This window comes from Lissotriton helveticus, chromosome 10 (genome assembly GCF_964261635.1).
Source record: "Lissotriton helveticus chromosome 10, aLisHel1.1, whole genome shotgun sequence".
NCBI lineage: Eukaryota > Metazoa > Chordata > Amphibia > Caudata > Salamandridae > Lissotriton > Lissotriton helveticus.
Genome location: NC_136071.1, coordinates 37,105,738 through 37,126,862, shown reverse-complemented (window position 1 = coordinate 37,126,862; position 21,125 = coordinate 37,105,738). Strand labels below are relative to the sequence as shown.

General features: G+C 40.6%; 1 long non-coding RNA gene across 1 annotated transcript in view; it reads right to left on the bottom strand.

Annotated features, from left to right (window-relative positions):
* LOC144785844 (uncharacterized) overlaps positions 1-12,120 on the bottom strand; it is a 100,583-nt gene extending 88,463 nt beyond the window's left edge. The window contains exon 1 of the long non-coding RNA XR_013602047.1: positions 11,907-12,120. This is a non-coding gene — a long non-coding RNA (uncharacterized LOC144785844). The remainder of the gene's footprint in view (positions 1-11,906) is intronic.
* Between the last annotated feature and the right edge of the window lie 9,005 nt (positions 12,121-21,125).

Here is a 21,125-nt window from a genome sequence, read left to right as displayed (position 1 = left end):
AAAATACAATAATATATATGTTAAAACATATATATATATTAACATAATATTAATAAAAAATACACAATATTATTACCGTAGGATAGCGGGAGTGTAAAAATTACTATTCCCACTCCTGGAAGTGCAACAGTAGGGAAAGCGTTGGATAACGTAGGGGTAAAAATTACTTTTCCCACTCCAAAGATTGCAACAGTAGGGAAAGCGTTGGATAGCGTAGGGGTAAAAATTACTATTCCCGCTCCAGAGAGTGCAACAGTAGGGAAAGCGTTGGATAGCGTAGGGGTAAAAATTACTATTCCCACTCCAGAGAGTGCAACAGTAGGGAAAGTGTTGGATAGCGTAGGGGTAAAAATTACTATTCCCACACCAGAGAGTTCAACAGTAGGGAAAGCGTTGGATAGCGTAGGGGTAAAAATTACTATTCCCACTCCATGAGGGTGCAACAGTAGGGAAAGCGTTGGATAGCGTAGGGGTAAAAATTACTATTCCCACTCCAAAGAGTGCAACAGTAGGGAAGGCGTTGGATAGCGTAGGGGTAAAAATTACTATTCCCACTCCAGAGAGTGCAACAGTATGGAAAGCGTTGGATAGCGTAGGGGTAAAAATTACTATTCCCACTCCAGAGAGTGCAATAGTAGGGAAAGCGTTAGATAGCGTAGGGGTTAAAATTACTATTCCCACTCCAGTGAGTGCAACAGTAGGGAAACCGTTGGATAGCATAGGGGTAAATTTTACTATTCTTCTAGTGAAAATAAATTAATATAATTCACATAATTATCAATTAATAAAAATGTATTACCAATTAAGAATCCATTAATTACCAATTAAAAATTAATTAACAATGTATTCAAAATAAATACCAATAAATAAATTAACATATTTAATTAATTATAGTTAAATTACTTCTCACCCTATTCCCCAATAAACCCCAAACCCGCTACAGAATTAAATTACGCAAAAATTAAATAACATAAAATTATTAAAATAAATTACAAAAAAATATACACTTTTCACACATATACTAACATACAAAAAACTTTACAAAATTCGATATTATTAAAAAATCCGATATTTTTAATAACATATATTATGTACTTGGATTTTTTGACTTTCTATATTTTTAAAATCGATATTACATTACTTACCTTAAAAACGATATTTTTGATGTCTATAATATTCTGTCCATTCGATATTTTGTCCATTCCATATTTTGGAGTCGATATTCGTGTTACTCGATATTTTGGACTCGATATTTTGACCATATACCGAGATTCATCAACTGTGCAGAGAGTAAAAAGTCTTACAGCCACCAGAGTTGCCATGAGTAGTATAGTCTGTTCCCTATCCTTACTCAATGGTACAATGAGTGCATGCACATATCCCTCAAGTATAACTGCCAGGCTACTAAAAACTCTTCTTTGGAGCAGCCCCCCTCCTTATTGAGTTTGCTTCCTGTTGACCGAAAATGTGTGAAGGACCTGTTCCAATTTTACAAAGGACTAAAAACTCATCCGTTTATAATCTATCTCGACTAATCAACTAACTCTATGCCAAATTTCGTCCGTTTACATCTCTGATACTTCCCCTCTTATCCTATCCCCACCTTATTGTCTGGTCACAGGAGATTTCTTCTTTTACGACAGACACCATTATTTCCTCAGTATCTTCTTTGTTCTACTCCCACCATCACGTTACTTGACTTACATTCCCCCAATCCTCTCATGTCCATTTTCACTTCTTCCTTGTATACTTATCCTCTCTTTTTCCACACACACTAGTTCCTGTGCAGCATCTCACCTCTTTTTTTATCAAAAACCATCACATTCTATTTACTTCACCAATGCTCCTCTAATCTCTTGTCTTGAAAGAAAGTTATTTGTGAGATTTATAGCTGTTAACTAAAGTTACCTCGTGTTTAATTGAAGGGGTTGCCTTCTGTCTCAACATTGGTTTGGCACTGACAAACTGTGTTGGTAGAGTGACACGCTATAAAAACGAAACAAGAAATAAGAAATAAATCAAGAAATAATGGCCATTTTGCTCTACACTGACATGATGAAAATACAATCCATGCACAATATCGCACTATAACTATGCTAGGTGTTCGCTTCGCGGAACAACCAGTATGATTTTCAACAGCTCTTTGTTTATACTTTGCAAAGTCATTTTCTGATTTTTGTAAAATAGTACTGTGATGGTGTCACCTTACTCTTTGTATTTCAACAAACTCTTCCTTTTCTTTAGAAGGCTGAAAGCGAAGAATGAACGAGTATCTTGTCAACAGGGAAGAAACCGAAATTTGCAAAATGTGAACTGAAGGATTCCCTGGCACAGTTTGTCTATTACAAGCAATAAAAAATATTTGTATACATTTCTCATCTCATATTTCTCTGTTATCCTCACAGTAAGCACACAAAATTAATTTGCCAGCAAAGTTCTCCTCATTGAGAAATGATAAAAGGAGTATGAGTGGGAGATGGGGTGGGTTATTTACACCTGAAATTTTGACAAAGCTTAAGAATTCTAATGGTAATGACTGTCTTCAGAGATAAGGTTGAATCTAGTTAGCAATCTCGGCAGTCATATGAGAACCCTGGGTTTAAACAAGAAGCCCATTTTAGAGCTTAATTTGTATCTTTCATCTGCGTCTAATGGATGGAATGTTAACCTTTCTCATAGAAAATACTAGGGTATTTGTTTAGTTTTTGAAATTCAGAAATAGCTGGTACCTGAAATATTTAAACAAAAAGATGGCAAGTCTGCATCTATTTAGTTGAACTATTATTCAGGTATCACTTAAGTGACTGTAGAATATATTTGAAAATAATTCTAATTGCATTTGTTACTTTTGTTATATACCAAACAGAGGAAAAAATGACGTCTTTTCCTAATTTATTTACCGACCTTGACATAAAATTACTGGTCATGCCGATAATATACTGGGAGGTAGCAACTTTACTGGCGGCATAGGTGGCAACATTACAGGTGGGAGGAGACTGCCCTGTAGATCAGCCATGTTTGGATTAACTTGCAGATGGTGAGGTAAATTAACTCATCGCTAGCCTGTATGTTTGCGATATTTAGCAAAAGGTTATTGTGCACAAATATTTCCAGGGGCATAACTAGGATCGGATTTTTGCTAAAAATGTCATGCACCCTCTGCCCTGGTCAGACCACTGACTTACAGACTTTGAGTAGCCTGTGATTTCATGGAATTTGTCTTCAGCAGCTGGGGATCCCATTTTCACCTTCTGCTTATGTTGTAAGATTTGTATCATTTTTTACTTAGGAAGGACCTTTACTTGGTTCCTTTTGATTCTCTCACATATCTCCAAAACTGCAATAAACTAATGAATCATATATTCAGACCCAATGATGTACACTATTATGAGGTCCAAATAAAATCGCTGATAGAAACTAATAGAGAGGCTATGTGGTGGAAGCACCCATTATTTAAGAACAATCCGCTCTATAAATCAGATATTTCTTCTGGCAAAAGAGGGATTTTTCGTGCCAAATGGGTAGTCTTCTACCACCAGATTGAAGACTCCAGGTGACGTGATCATCATCATGCTTTCATGATAAACAGATTGTTTATTTAAGAAGCACAAGTCATACAAGGTGATCACTACATGCCAGCATCAACTGACCAGCTCATATTCCAGTAGTCACTGAACAGAACATGCAAATGGGTCCATCTCATATCATCATAGCCATATTATGCATCACAACCAGTGAGCCATATATATCACAACCAGGTAAAGCATTTGATCTCATCCCATTTCCCTACATACACAGCCAGAACCAAAGATATGGCAAACAAACAACCTATAATATGAAACTATAGCAGGATAGATCATAATCCACCCAAACACACCAGAACCCTCTATACACATGCACTTCTGCAGCCTATATGCTTTGATTGCTTCTACATGCCCCTAAACCTCGGCACTCATTTCCCGCTACTAATCTCTCATTCACACCACTCACCAACTCTTCCTTACTCATCACACTAACGCAACATACATACCTCGCAAGTACAACCTCTTCCCTATTCTCCCCACAACCCCTCACTTTCTGATACAATGCCACTCTTTTTCCGTTCTGCCTTTGTCTGGTGCACAAAACAATAAGTCCCTTCGACTTCTCTAACCATCCACGGATCGGAGTACTTAGAAATCCCTTCACAATCCCTGCCTTTATTCAGATCTTCCCTTTACCAACACCCAGTCATTTCCATCTCTCCTATCTTTCATTTTACCTTCCCTCCCAAAAAGTGTCAACATCCAAAAGGAGACTCATTTCTCAACAGCTTTAATTTCTCTCATCAACGAAAAAAGTAACCTCCCTTGTGACTGTATTACATGTGGTGGGGGAAGCCCATGCGCACTTGATCACCATTACCCATACATTCTACCTGGTACCTCTGCCATTTGGATGTTACCCTTAAATGAGCCTGTAAGTTCATCAGTTCTATTAGACTGTTGCCTATGCAGAAGTGTGTCACTTCCTTGTTCCATAGAAAACTCGGCATTTAGAAAGTTAGCTATAGTATGTTATGCACGAGGAGAGGAAGCATCTGTCACGAAAAGGCCCCTTAATACATCAGTGGTTGACCTAAAGGTGATTCCCTCACACAAAAAAAACTTCTAACCACGTTATGAATACAACCATAACCGCGCATCTATCTACATCCCACAAACAATTAGAGGGCTTATGATATCAAGATAACCCTTCTCCCCTGGGTTATTATAACTTTGAGGATGACCACCCTCAGTTTCAGTCTTCGCTGACTATGTTTGAAGATAATCCAGTTTTCCATCCACTGAGAAATCTCCTCATCCTTCATCAGCACTTACCTCCTAGATTCTTCCTAGTAAAGGCGAAAAACACATCACAGGCCAGTTTGATTAGTAAACCGGTAGTGCATAATTTCACCTTGAAGTGCAACATCGTACTGCCTCAATAATAACTCAATGAAACTTAGCTGATAGTACTGATGCATTACAATAGTAACCACTCAATCAGCCTTCCAACACTCAAATGACCTACTGACCATATCCACTCACCTTAGAGGAAATCTCCACAATCTGCCTCCTTGTTCCTACACCAGGCCGGAGGTTCTGCTACGTACTGAATGTTTTGTAATCTGACAACTGCACCAAACGGATGGACTCCTTAACTGCGCCTCTTGGATGAATAACTTTGAGAACGGACTTCAGATCTGTATACGGGGGAATTGAGCACACTATGCATATGAGCAGAAATAATATGCCCTTCAATCTGAGCTCTCTAGAAAATTGTGATTCGGTCCAACCGTATTATATGAGAAGGAAACAAATGCTACAGGTTATCAATCGGAGGCAACCATGCAACTACAATTCAGGCGTTTGCAACCACTGAGGAAACAGTCTTTTTCTAGCTGTCAAAAAGTTTCAAAATGTAAAACCTGATACATCTGAGGTCACGGGCTGAAACAGGCTAGCGCCAACAGAGCACCGTGTACATCTCCTACTTAACATCTCCTACTTAACCTATAACCTGGATCTCTCTCTACTGTCCCCCGGGGCGGCGCGGGGAGCAAAATGCTTGGTCACAAACGCCAAGGAACACCAATGGAATGCAATATGGACTATGAGACTACGAGACTTTTGGGACTATGAGACTACGAACTGGCGAATGATCTCAAGAGTACGGGAATGCCCCCCCCCCCCTTCTTTCCTCTTTTCTCTCTTTTTTTTCCTCTCTTTTCTTCTTTCCACTCATGTATAAGCCTCTTCCCTGTATGTAAAATTATATTTTTCTATATACAATAAAGAATTTCGGAAATAAAAAAAATAAAAAGTTTCAAAATGCCTGTAGTAGCTATACCTTCTTTTACCCTCGCAACTTCCTTGGATTAATGAACTCCACATACAAAACCAGGCCCGGACTAGCCGTTGTGGGCACCGGGCAATCCCCCGGTCGGCCGCAAGGGTGGGGGCCGGTTTTGGGCCCTGGGGGCCGTTTTTGTTGCAGAGCCGTTTTTGCAGCATAGCTGCAAAATCGGCCCTGTAACAAAATCGGCTGAAAAGCGGCCCTGGCAAAGCGCTCGCCCCCCTCCCGCCCGGGGGGCGGGGGGCCGGCCGAGCACATTGCCAGGGCCGGTTTTGGTTCCCAGTCCGGCCCTGTACAAAACCTGACCCCTTCCTCAGCAACAATCTTAAGGACTCCATTTTATCTGCAGAGCTACATACAAACTGTGCTTAAAATTTGAGAAATTCGTTTTTTTGTATGTAAAATTAGAAAAACGCAATAAAATGCCTCAATTGTTCTGTGTGTTCAAGAGCAGTAGCTACATTTATGGCACCCAACAAATCCGCTTTTGGTCTAACTCGTTCTATAAGATAGTAGATCCGAAATATTCAATTTGCTTCAACATAAAGTTGTATGTATCCCTGCAAAGAGCCAATCCTGCACTATTCAAGATCATAAAGTCTTTCTACAACACTTTATTAGGGTCTTACTTCATACTGCCATACACTAAAGTTTCATCCTAGGAGAAATGTATGTTAGGTTAATGATGGAACAGAATAATCTTTTTCTAGTGAAAACACCCAGTGACAGAGGCTAGACCTAAAGGTAATCACATGAATGTACATATTTTCTTGAAAGTTAGGAAGGAGGCCCTTTGAGTCCAGGTGAAGACAAGATTGGTGATACCCTAATTTCAGGACAAATAAAAAAAAAAATCTTAGCTTCATTCAGGAGTAAGACCATGTTATTAATTTTGGACAAGGAAGGCCCGTCCAAGAGTATGCTCTGGTTCAAACACTTGAGGACCACACAGAACTTTAAAAGGTCTTCCACATGATCACTACTTAGGAAAGCCATCCCTTAAGCATCAACCAGTTCAATGATTCCTTTTCTGACCAATTTTATTATTACAACTTTCACTTTCTCTCCGACTGTGACCGAAACCCTCCTTACTTCTGTACCACCAGTACTGACTCCTTCTTTTGAACTGTTCTGTGTACCCTTTAGGTTTCCTGACTGCATCTTAATATCAGTGGCGACTGGTGACCTTTAAAAGTGGTGAGATGTAATCCTTGGTTCGAATTCCAATTAGCTTCTTTTTGAAGAGTTCGCTCCCACTTTCCTGCACTAAGGGCCTCATTTGCAAAGATCTGGCATAGGGCAGCACCTCAAGTCTTTTTGCTGTGCTGCTCTATGCCAGTTCAAAAGGGCAGGAATGCACTGTATCTACAAGACGCGGTGTGTAGGAGGCTGGCTTAGTATATGGTGCACACTTATTTAAGTGAAGCACCTTGCACTAGTCTAGACAACCCTTACAGTGAATTTAGTGATCTTTGATAACCATAAAATGCTCTCAAAGTGGTGGCTGTGGAGAGCAATCTTCAGGCTTATCTTGAATGAGTGTTAAGCAGCATGTTTTACCAGATCTAATCATGTAGTGAAGATTAAATGAAAAAGAACCACACAGGATATATATATAAAAATATGTCTATTTATTACACACCATTCACTAACACATTGGTATATCTCCTACCTGGAGTTATGAATACAAATACACAATATTACTTCAATTACAAACAGGTAAGTAAGCACCCCTAATACAGGCACAATCCATTTTATTTAGCAGACATACTGCACAGTATATCTGCTAAAATGGGTCTTTCAGGGTGCACATCCCTGGACCCAATGAAAAGCCACAAAGTGCAGCAGGGCCAGGATCTCTAGAACTATCTCAGCTTCTTATAGGCCTGTGCTTCCAGTCCAATCAATAGGGCCACTGGAAATGAATATACCTCGTTATCACGCAGTCTTTTTCCCTGCAGGGAATCACAACGCGGTCGTTAAAACGACCACGTTGTAATTCCACATACCATTACCATGCAAGTCGTAGCAATGACTTGCGTAGGGGGGAGGGGGGCGCTGGATGTTGGAATAGTATAATTTACTATTCCAACTCCAGTCTGTGCGGACAGTTGGAGAGGTGTTGGATTTTAAATCCAACACCTTCTCCCTCTACACAAGTCATTGTTAGGACTTGTGGAGTAATGGTGTGCGGAATTACAACGCGGTTGCTGTAACGCGCGCGTTGTAATTCCCTGCGGGGAAAAAGTTTTGTGGTAAACCTTGTTTACCTCTAGAAATATGTGATTGTGTGGCTGTGGTGTTTTTTTGCATAATTATGGTTTTGCCATATAATCCATAATATTTTGCATAATCTCCAGATTTCAACAAAAACAAAATGTGTTTATACCTCAAACAGTTCAAAATTTACAAAAAACACAGCAACATGTGTTACTGCGAAGAGGAAGTCCCTTTGAAAAGGTTGACTGGTCACTTTTCTGCTGCTTATTGCTATATTTAGGTGTTAAATTGGCACCAATGAGGGTCAACCTATACCTAGAAAGTATTAAGTGTAAAATTACCAAATAATTAAATGATACTATCACAAAATGTGCTGCATTACACTGTACAATTTGTCTTTTCATGATGCATAATTTAGTCAACCCTCCAACATAATGTGGCTCTCCCCTGATGCGTCTGTCATGCCTATCACATAGCTGACAGGGATATTAAGGTGGGCCTTCCCCTTTTCAAACCTGCTGTTGCTACTCCATTTGGCTCCTCGTTGGGAATCATGACTAGCTGGTTCCTATGTCCAGCACCAGATTCCTGTTTTGCTGCTGCCATAGAGGCTCCAAGTTGCCAGCCAAGTAAGTAAAACAAAAAGTTATTTCTCTATGCATTTGTGTGTTTGTGAGAGTATTTGTGAGTGATTGAGAGCGAATTGGATTGAGTGAAAGTGTGTGTATTTGAAAGTGTTAATGAGGGTCAAGTGAGAATCAGAGTTTGGGAGTGTGTATGAATAAATGAAAGTAATTTCAAAATAAATAAATGAAGGAGAATGAGTGTGTTAGAATGTGTTATTGATTGGAGGTTGTGAGAAGCAATGGACGTGAATCATGGGTGTAGCTATCAATGGTGCAGCAGGTGCAGATGCACCAGGGCCCAGAGTTAATGAGTGTATGTGTGTTAGCAAGTGAGGATGAGAATCAGTGAGTATGGGTATGTTTGTGTGTGAGTGCCAGTGACCAGGAATGAGTAAGAGTGAGAGAAAGGACAAGAGAGAGAATGTGAGTCAGAGTGCGTGAGGGAAAAGAGACTTAGGCCCAGATAATCAAAAGTTTCACAAAAAGCAGCGCAGCATCCACAGCTGCTGAGCTGTATGAGAGGGAGGGAGCAGGAAAGCACCATATTTACAAAGATATGGCACCATCCTGCTCTCTAGCGCCTGCACACAACTTGGCTACCAAGTGTCACACACACACACCTTTGCGCCATAGTGACAAGGTGTCTGAATGAGTCTAGCACAGATTTTGGACTGGAAGGGTGCCCTTCCAGTACAAAATACTATGCTTTGACTAACTTTAAAAGTTTCCTACTTCAGATTTGTGCTGTACAGTCCATTCAAAGTGCAAAACATTAGGAGAAATAAAAGCATTTCTCCTTTTCACTGGCAGCTTTCCAGTGGAGTTTATTTTTTAAGGCAAAACATGGTCTAGTAATGTTAGAAGATAAGGTTTTACAACAAAAAACATGGGTGGTTGCATGGGAACACGTGTACGGCTCATGGAATGCCCCTTTGATGCAGAGTAACAGAAAGCAGCGATTTGCACTGCTCTGGGTTACTCTCAGGCAACTTTCCAGAGCAAAACAGTTTTGCTCTAAAAAGTAAATTACAAAAACATTCTGCACAGGTTTGTGTCACTTTTGTTAATCTGGGTCTAAATGGGAGCAGGAATGAGTATGAGTGAGGAAAATTTTGAAAAAATGGGGTAAACTCCTAGGCGGTATAACACCCACACCCCTTTCAAAGATCAACAGCTGCCACTGACACCAATACTAACTGACGAGATAAGGCCTAATGGTTTGAGCTGCCAACTTTGGAACCAGGGAACGAGGTTTGAGTCCCAGCGTCAGCTCAACATCCTCTGAGCCTGAACAAATCACTTAATTTTCTGTGCCTAAAAAAACAATTCTGATTATGTGTAAGGTAATCTGGTGCTCATCGAAAGCACCCTGATGCCTTTGCTCCACGTCTGTGCGATATAAAACTGCACAAATATAAAAACATCAGGCAGCCAGGAACATTTTACCCAGAGGATTGGAACTTCTACCCACGGGTCCTCTTTGCTATCCATCCACCCCACCCCTATTTTGTCAACATGAGTTTGCATGTTCTTATGTTTTAGTCAGTACTTGGCACTTTTAGAACCAAAATGAGAAATTCCCCCACCCAGCATTACTATTGACAGAAAAGTCAGGACTGTGAGTGGAATTGTATTAAAATACAACAAAACAATTTTTCTCTTTTTAGCATTTATTTCGCAATTATCACTCTTCAAATTAGTTGTAAGCGCTATATAAATTCAATTACAAATCAAGACTATATGGGATTTCTGTCTTGTTTGCTTGGAAGCCCAGGAAGTTGCCGGATATTGCCTTTGAATTGCAGATCCAGTCTCACATCCCAGAGTTAATGTGCAAGCATTCTCTCTCTTTAAAATAAAGTGTTATCACTAAATCACACTGCCTTGCACAATTAGAACCCCCAATGTGGGTTTCTTGTCCTGGGGGTTGTGACTCACCTGTGAACCCCCCCCCCCCCCCATCACCTCATTAAGGACACTGCAAGCAGCAAGTTAAACTGTTTGTCAGCGAAAAGAAAATGTTTATTCCGACGCTCTCTTCTCCAGCCAACCTTCGCTCAGGCTTCAGCCTGGGCTACAGAACACGATTGGGGGTCAGGGGGACTGAAGCCCTTTCAGCCCAATGGGGGTTGTGCGCCTGCCTTGCGGGCCAGATAAATCTACTTAGGTTTTGCGTCGCCCTTGCGCCTTCTTGCATGGTGCAAGGGTAACGCAAAACCTTTTGAAATATGCCCCTTAGTGTCTTAAATTCTCCTGCTTTTTCCCTCAATCTCTCTTATCCATTCCCAAATACTGGAACGTGTGCAAAGTTGAAAGCAAGCCCACCATAACAGAATCAGCTAGAAAAGAAAATGAAAAGTATGCATGATTTAATCACTTTAGATGTAGGTATGTGCAATCTGCATCACTGCCATAAATTGAGAGATAAAGTTTGCAAGCCTGCATGAGAAAATTGTAATTGGTATTTAAGTTAATTATTGTATCAACGTTAAATGATTGACTTCAATGAGCAGAATATACTTACAAATGAATCGAAGAAACATGGATAAACATGCAATAAATGACAAAGTCCGGAAGTGACAATCAGAACTTTACCTGCTAAGCAAGTATAAGATAAAGACAGGAAAGACTATGAGGTACACTGAACTCCACTATTTCCTATTTATTTAACAAGATATACTGGCTCTCAAGAGATATGCCTCCTCAAATTCCAGTAAGATGCTTGTGGTTTTCAGCTTCAAAGCCTTTCTCAAAACAAGTCTGGCTGACAGACTATTATGATGTCTACTTGACCCTGGAGATTTAAGTATGCAAAACTGCACCAATAATCACTCACGTTTGCGCTCTATTTCAAAGTACTGAGCCAGGTGCTTGGTCAGAAAAGGGTAGTGCAGTACAAATCACCTAAAAGCCTAATCAGGTGCAATACATTGCTTCAAATGGCCAGACACTAATGGGACTCAGTACTTGCACTTCTTTAATTTGGAAATGTAAGGGACAGTAAGGGACAGTACAAGCACTTCTCAGCACTACTACAATGTTTTTAGTGGGACAGTACCGGCACTTCACAGCAGCAACAAACAGGTACTCTGCGACAAGGAGTACTTGCACTTATAAATTACCAAATATACCCGGAAAATAAATCAAATCCCAACCCCTTCAATCGCACGCCATAGAGGTTACCTGTTAAAAGCCGATTACGTGCACCTTTTCACACATTTATCTTATTTCTGGTGCCGTCGTCTGACAGGAAAAAAAGGCGGGCTTCGACCACATTCATCTGGAGAGAGGGGCGCGAGACGGTGGTCTGGGCATGCGCTCTCAACTGCCGCAGTTTCCTCAGGACAAACAACGAATTCGGAGGCGGCTCGCGGCGCGAACGCGTCACAACGGTGACCTGACCTCACCTGTTTTAAAAGCTGCCTTTGACCTGGGCAGAGGCCCCTGTGACTCCGCCCCCTTGCGTCCACTGGGGAGGTCACAGGTGCTCGAGGTTGTATTCGACAAGAGCGCGTGCGGAGGCACGTGGTGCCACGCGCGGTTTTCGTACACCGTTAATCGCTTCAAGAACTGCTCTACCGGATGGATTCGCGCGCGCAAGTAGATTTTATACCCGTTTAAGCGTAGTGTTGCCACTTATTTTTAAATTGTTTATACCGTAGGCGTTGAGGTTATGAAGAAGCCAGGAGGGGGTACTTGAAAAATATTTTGTGCAAAATCGCCTCTTTATTGAATTTTTCTAACGTTTTTATAATAATTTAAGAATTACAGTAGGCAGTTCCAAAATACTTTTGAAGCAGATTTTTCTTTCATTTGATACCTTTAGTACATAGCTAACATGTTCCCCCGGCCCTTATCCTTATGTGATTAGTTAGTCCAATCCAATGTATTTCTTGGAATTTTTGGAACTTGTAAGACTACAAGTACCAGTATTTTAAAAGAAATAAAATACAGGGCTAACCTAAATTGTCAAGCATTTTTTTATTTTATTTACTTGAGTTTTATATAGCGCTGGCTAGACCCTGAGGTATCAGAGCGCTTTACATGAGTAACCACAGCAGTACAATACATTACATAAAATTACACATTAAAAAACAGGGGGTAGGGAAATGAGAATATTCGAGAAAGGCAAAAACGAAGACGCTGGGTGAGGTAACGAAAAGCAGTGGGATAGTTGTAAAAGCAGCAGATAGTAAGAGACAAGAACAATTTAAGGGGCAGGGGAGGGAAGAGGGGGGACAGAGAGAAAGGGAAAGAAAGGCAGAAAAGGACAGGAAAGTGAGAGTGAATCAAAACGAGAGGGAAGCAGACAGTGGTCGAAGTGGGGGAAAAAAAGTAGGGAACTGTGGGTGGAGAATCAGGGGGCGGAAATAACCAAAGATTGGATCAGTGGGTGGAGTCACAGGTGTGGCTAGAAAGAGCAAAACATACCATTTTTAGTACGTTTAGCATTTCACTGACCAGTTACAGCTTATAACGTTATTTGATTCAAACAATGGATAAACATGTTTGAGGTTTAATTCAGGAAAAAGCAAACACTCATAGGGAATACAGGTTTATGTAAAGCGTGTGAAATATAAGCAGGAACAACATGTTACCTTAATGCTTTTACTCTTATTGTTCAGAAATCCATGAGTATTTTTTGTCTCAAACATTGAGGACATGAATACAGGACTCCTCCTGTACACGTGTGTTAAGCAGGGCTCAGAAGAGAAAGGGACTCTTCAGGAGAATCTAGACTCACAGAAACACACAAAGGCTCCTTCATATTCATGTCAGGCAGCTAGCTGCTCAATCACAATATGGCAAAAGGTACAACTGGCGGACAGAATGCAGAACAATGTCATACATTCACCCCAGTATGCTAAACATAAAATACTGCGACCTTGATGTACAAAAAGATTCTTTTTATTCATTCTTTTTTAGTAACATAGTTGCCTTATATAATTTTTATATCATTAGATACATTCATTTACAATATTTGATAATGATTAGAATGAAAATAAATTCATCATATACAATTCAATTTATAAAACAGAACAACAGAAAAACAAAAACATGATATACAGCAAGTCACACTGGACCGGTCAAAGTTCTATAGTAGTAGGCAAAGCGGATGGTTTAGACTACGCGCGTTTCGGCAAGTTGCCTTCATCAGGTGACCGTCATTCGCACAACAGACTGGACAACACACAGGACAAAAGTGATGTAAAGCTGATAGCGAAAATACATCTATAACTTTTAATTCCTATCGTCGTGTGCACGTCACACGCCTGCCTTCCTCACGAGAGTTGATTGCGGTCCGTGTAGGTGCCTTTGAAGGACTGCCAAATCCAGTGTACCGTCGTGCAATTGCCACACACTGTCCTCTCATAAAATTCGTCTTATATCCGTTTAGAATTTTACGAAGAATTATCATATGACGCATATCATTCAAGCCTCAGATCGTAACCTGGCTGTGCCCCTTACAAGTAACCACTTACTTTCTAAGGAAAAACGCTGTTTAGGAAATTATATAAATCGGCCAGCACCAGCTCTTTCTTCCTATTAAAAGAATCAACTCGACCCTGTCAAAGTTTCTTCAAGGGTCGCCTTTATGGTTTACTAATATAGACCGAAGCCAAATGTCTATACCACAGAAAATACATCTATAACTTTTAATTCCTATCAGCTTTACATCACTTTTGTCCTGTGTGTTGTCCAGTCTGTTGTGCGAATGACGGTCACCTGATGAAGGCAACTTGCCGAAACGCGCGTAGTCTAAACCAACCGCTTTGCCTACTACTATAGAACTTTGACCGGTCCAGTGTGACTTGCTGTATATCATGTTTTTGTTTTTGTTTTTCTGTTGTTCTGTTTTATAAATTGAATTGTATATGATGAATTTATTTTCATTCTAATCATTATCAAATATTGTAAATGAATGTATCTAATGATATAAAAATTATATAAGGCAACTATGTTACTAAAAAAGAATGAATAAAAAGAATCTTTTTGTACATCAAGGTCGCAGTATTTTATGTTTAGCATATTGTAGAACAATCTTTCTTGAGAGAGACGGCATCTAAAAATTGAATGTTTGCTATATAGTTACTTTTTCAAAAAAATGATGTTTCCCTACATATAGCAAGCCTATTACTGTAGGGGTCCCCTGTTTTCCAAAATATATATACATTCACCCCAGTACAGAGATCTGGGCCTAAATCCATCGTTTTTTTGCTCACCATGCCATTCCAGTTTGGACCCAGCCATATGCAAATCAGTCTTGATCCTGCGCCCAATGGTAACAGTCGAGTTCACAAGTTTATGACACATGAACTTGTTTGGTAAAAAAAAAATCATGTGCGGTTTCATCTCAATAATTCCATCAGGTATAGTTTGTATTACACATGGTATTCCCCTTGTGATAGGTTAAGAGTGATTCATTATTGCTGAAAGGTCCAACCCCATTGCCTTACTTTAATAATTCACCAGCTGGAAGGATTGGTATTTGTCTTTATTTGTGGGAAAATGCTTTGTGTACCCTTAATATTTTATTGGCTGCGACTCCTCATTTGAGAGCAGAATGTCTTCGATGTACTCCAAACAGTACATACTTCGAGTCGCTTTCTTGCAAAATGTGCCAAAAGGCTTAGCATGTTGAGTAACCACAATAATCATAATGCCTTTGGCATTTCAATTTGGACTTCTATGACAAAAAGAACTAGAAGGTCCACAATGCAGTGAGAACAGAAAGAAGGGCATTTAGAGTCCTGGTTTTCACCCGCATAATTCCACAACACCTTTTAAGTACCTCTGTGTCTGTGTGGTGTGTACATATCTCAGATCTAGAAGGGAAACAATGGACCGATGAACATTTAAAGGGATCATTCCAGGATGCTGACATGGAGGGACTAGCAGACAGAATAGATGTGGCACACAGGCTGGATCCTTTGACAATGTGAGTAACACAGAATAGGTTTCTCTTAGTGCAAGGTCCATTTGACTTTCTAGAACTAACTTCTAAACAGTCCTACGTGTCATCACTCTCTTATTAGAGCAATGTGTGACTATAAGGACCACTTCTCTAGGCCCCTGTTGGAATCAGAAACAACCCCCCAGGAGTCAGCTTCCCTTGCTGACTTATTTATGAGTACAACACTGTAGCATGAATCATAGAGTCAATTTTTATAATAACAGCCTAAGATTTTGTTCTGTGTAACACAGTGGTTGCAAAATAGATACCATTAAAGTTTGATGCCTGCTAACGAAGAATTTCCTAGCGCAATACATTTATACATACCATTACGTGTTTTATCATGTGTGCGTTTTTCCCCACAAAATCCACAAGACAATACTGTAGGTATACACAGTGTGATCACCTACGTTAAGAATGGCCATATATGTTCTCAATCATGCAGATGTTCCAATACAACATATGTATTTTTTCTGCATCCACAGGTACCAACATTGCAGTCTCCATTGTGGGCATATGCATGCGTGTATATATACCTGAATGCATAAATTAATTTAATTCATAGAACCCCTAGAAGGGTTCCACACATTGAATAGTAGTAAAGGGACCTATGGCCCTGACAATGGCTGTGTGACCTGGACAGGCATGGAAAGTTGACTGTAACATGTGGACCTATTGACAAAGGAGCACTAATACACTACATGGATCATTTTGTGTTTTTAAACTTGCTATGGGGCCGCAAGATTAAAGTAATTTTATGTATGTCAGTTCCATAGGTAATATTAACTGATTATTGTATAGATCCTCTATGCACAATAACAAGAAAAGCTCCCTTAACTAAGGCCGAGCACATCCTGGTGGTTTTATATTTCAGATGATGACACTATGATGATGCATGCCACAATGAAGATGTGGACGAGAGTCCTTTTAACCGAACCAAAAAAAATCTCACTGTGTTTTTGTAGCAGGATTCTAAACAAGCAATCATTGATATGTTTTGTTATTGTTTTACTTCAATAGGTTGTATCATGAGATAGAGAGGTTTTATTAAAAGCGAAAGTGGATACAGCCTACTTCTATGTATTCTGCCTCCTTACGTATGGATGGTTTACTAGATGTAGGCCAGCTTTTCTCTTTTTGCATGTGCTTTTAACCCCTTTGATTTGCTATTCTGTCAGTTGCTTTTTAAGTGTTGCAACTGAGTTCAGGCATTAGATATTAGCATAGCCTGTTTAATTTTCCTTGTCCTTGTTGCTTTTAACCCACTTTCCTCTCTCTAGTCCGTGTTGCTTTTAACCCACCTCCGTATTCCATTCTGAAAGCGTTCCTGGAAATGCATTCCGCCCATTGCTTACCATTGGCTCTGTGGTTTGTAACTCACATTTTGTGGCTTTATATTTGCTGGATTTATTTGTTTTAGGTTGTCCAGCATGTTTTCACCCCTCTTGAACAGCAAAGCTTGTTCACAGTGGCTCTTTGTATTCTTCCAACAATCTTTTGCTTTCTGTAAACAGGCCTTTCCATTTTGTTCTTATCTTGTCACATTTGTTGTGTTACGTCTAGGAGAGGTGCAACGTGGTCTGTATCGTGTCATGGGATGTCTTAACTGCTGTTTGGTTCCAAGGCGTTTTGCAGTCCTGCGGGTTCACTTGACAATTTTGCCTCAACTACTGTGAGTTGGCTTGCCAGTCGGGGGTTTAGGTGTCAACAGGTGACCCGGTATATTGCCATGGGATATCTCTAGCTCGAATGCCAGGGCCTTGCGTAGGTCAGTTATCCACACCCGAGAGGAAGGGGCCGTGTGGGGTTTCCAGGACATGGAGAGTCTTCGTTTAGCGAACCCTAATGAGAGGACTAGGAATTTATTTGAGGTTTTACGTTTGGCTGAGCGTGAGGTGATACCTAGGAGAAAGTATATGGCGTCCAATGATACCACCCTACCCGTTGCCTCTGAGAGCGTGTCTGCTATCATCGTCCAGTACCCCACCAGCCCTGGCAAAACACAAGAAAAGGTAGCGGTGGTATATAGAGTAGCACATCAATTATCAAACAGTATGGTAACTCAATGTTTCCATTGACAGCAATCAGTATAGGTGCCACTCAAGGTAATCACAACAAAAACAACCCACTACCAAGGGTGTCAACTGCACAGAAGAACTAGGGAACTTCTGTGCTGAACATTAACAAAACCACTATACCTCGGCACTCTTTATGTTTCTTTGTAAACACAATTTTACAAACTGTAGTTAGTTATATGGTTCACCAATATAGCTCCTTCCAGGAAAAATAGTCCAACGGAAAAATATTTACAAAAAAATCAATGTTAATACCAGCTAACACTGTTACAGTCCAAATATGGAGACCTAAATATCAAAGTGCAAGGCAAAGTCACATGACAAATCCCAAAGGTGTTTGAGATTACTGAAAGTCCCACGAAGGTACTAATAGTATGTTGTCAACGATGGAAACAGCAGACACGTGTTTCATTACAATGGTAACTTTTTCAAGGCTTATATTTCCAGAGACGGGTATTATCATTTTGATTCTGGGTTGATCCAAGCGCACAAAAATCCAGTAATTAGAATAGTGTTGTACCATCAATTTGACGTTGATCACCAATCAGTCAAATAATAGGTGCAAAGTAGAAAGCGGAAGGGTAGTTTCAGCAATTGTCCTTCCCAGAATAAATATATGCCACCTATCTATAGTATATGTGTCCTATTCCATATAGTTGTTATCACATAATTCTATACTCAAATGATGGTCTTCTCAGTCACGTATGCTCGCCAGGGCTGTAATATGCCCATCTAATCCTGGCGCAGGCGTTGTATCCCGCGGTAGTGTCCCCAGTTCGACAGTTTTATGGTACAACACCCCACCAGCCCTGGGCAGTCCCACACCATATGTACAAAGGTGACCCGGTCACTAGTGCAACAGGAATGATATCTGTGGAGTTTGGGTACATCCATGCAAGTCTGTCTGGGTGAGATACATTTGATAAAGATAGTTACATTGAGTTTACGTGAGGCTAGCATTTGTCAAGATTATCGTGGGGACCCCCAGGCACTGTTCCCATTGTTTGTCTGATAATGCTACTGAAAGTGCTGTTTCCTAGTAAGTACGGAGCAAAGTCAATGGGATTGCGGTGTCTTGTCTCATAGAACTGTATTGCATTGTGATGGGCCGGCGATCAGAACCGTGGGTGAGCAACGTTTGAAGTATCTTAGATGTCTCAGGTTCCTTGTGTTTTCTGTTCTATGTCTGGTGTAGTTGATGAACAGGTCGCCCCATGAGGTGATGCGTGCCCCATCCCACTCCGCCATTTCCGGTTGAGACAGCATTCCCATTTCACAAGGTAACACCCAGAGAAGTAGGTCAGGAGCATACTTTGGAAGAGTAACTATGTGTCACACCTGACACAGATAGGTCAAACAGCGCTAAAGTTATAAACAAATGAAAACGTTATTGATCCCTCCCATTTTATCTATAGTCCCCCTTAATGCATTGGCAAAAAATGTAACATACCAATAGAAAACGAATCATTCTGAGCTTCTGCTACATTTTGTACAGATTCATCACACAGTGTCAAACTTTAAAGTAAATTAACATGTATTCTCCCCATTTTTAACTGCACTCCCTTTCATGGTTATACCCAAATTCAGTAATGACAATAGTAATCTGAATGTGCCAAGTGTCTGCCAAATTTCAAGCATATTCACAGTGCCAAAGTTAAAAGTAAATTAACAAATGGCTTTTCAACTTATAAGATGTACTAAATTGTTAACATTGGGACCTTTTTTGAACATATCTCAAAAACTACAGAACTGATTTACACCAAATCAAAAAGCACCCGCTCCTATTTACAGTTCTGTTTTCTTGCAAAATCTGGTGTAAATCTATTCAACGTTTTTTCTGTTTTGGTAAAATGTCAGAGTAGAGCTATAATGTGAAATTACTTTTTCACCCCTCCTTAACTTTTTTCCTATGGAAGGATCTTCATGAAACTGGACATGGCGAAAGCTTGCTAACTGAGTTAGTTGATTGTCAAGTTTCATGTAAACCTGTCCATAGAAACCAGGGAATGGATGAAAAAATGAGTGATTTCCCATTTTAGCTCACATGGTAAGTTTAGCTCTTACCTATAGCTTGAACGGCTAAACGGATTACACCATACTTGACATTTAAGGAACTTTACTCAGAAAGTATGCTTTTTTGGTTTAGTGTGAACCCACTGATCGTTTTTCAATCAATCAAGTATCAACCGTGAGGGTCTCAAGGCGCTGAGATTGCTGCTTGCTTCGTGGTGATCTGTTTATTCGAACAGCCAGGACTTAAGTCCTTTCCTGAATTGCTGTAGTGATGGGGTGTTCCTGAGGTGAAGGGGAAGAGCCGTCCAAGCTTTGACTGCCAGGTGTGACAAGGAGTGTCTTCTGCTGTTGCTTCGGTGGATGTCTGTGAAGAAGGTTAGGTATATGTTGAAGTAAGCTGGTCCTTCATTGTGGCAGGCTTTCTATGCGTGGAACAACATCTAGGCATCTCTTCTGGATCAGGAGCCAGTGTAGCTTCCTGAGGTGGGTTGTGATGTGGGATCGTCTGGGTAGGTCGAGGATGAGTCTGGCTGCTGAGTTTTGTATTGTCTGTAGTCTCTTCAGGAGGCGTGCAGTGGTTTCTATGTAGAGTGTGTTTCTGTAGTCCAGTCTGCAGGGGACAAGGGCCAGAATGGCAGTCCTTATGATGTTAGCTGGGGGCCACCTGCAGATCTTGCGGAGCATGCATATGGTGTGGAAGCAGGAGAATGAGACTGCGTTTACCTGTTTCTTAATAGAAAGCTTACTGTCCAGGATGATGCTGAGGTTGCAGACATGATCTGTCAGAGCAGGGGTTGGGCCAAGTTTAGCAGCCCACCATTACAGGAAGCTGGCTATTTATGTAGTGTACCAATGTAAGGGTACCCCATACAACTAGTCCAGATGACCATTATTCGGCTTACTTTAATAATCCCAAGTGCTCTATTTGTGGTAGTGTGGTCGAGGAACTTAGACGTATCAAAGGGGAGGGTTGAACATTTGTTGCACACACAGAGTCAATAAGTGAGACACTCTCAATAAAAAATCTGGGATGAATTTAGAAAAATAACACAGATTTTTATATAATTTTAGACACCACCATCATCGGAATCAGGTACGTACTTTTGGACTTATAGAATTTTGAAATAATACAATAAAACCCTAGAATAAAGGGGGGCGTGTCTTGGAGGCCGATGGAGCTGGCGGTGTAAGAGCCGAGCTCCGCGTCGGCCCTCACGAAATCCTGCCTTAATAACCCTAATTACCCACCTTCGGCACCGAGACTCATAGATTGTGGAGTCCTCGGCCCGGGGAGGTGCCCGGTGACTACTGGGGAGAGCGTTGTGAGCTCCTGAGCCTCTGAGCGGCCCGAGTCTGCAG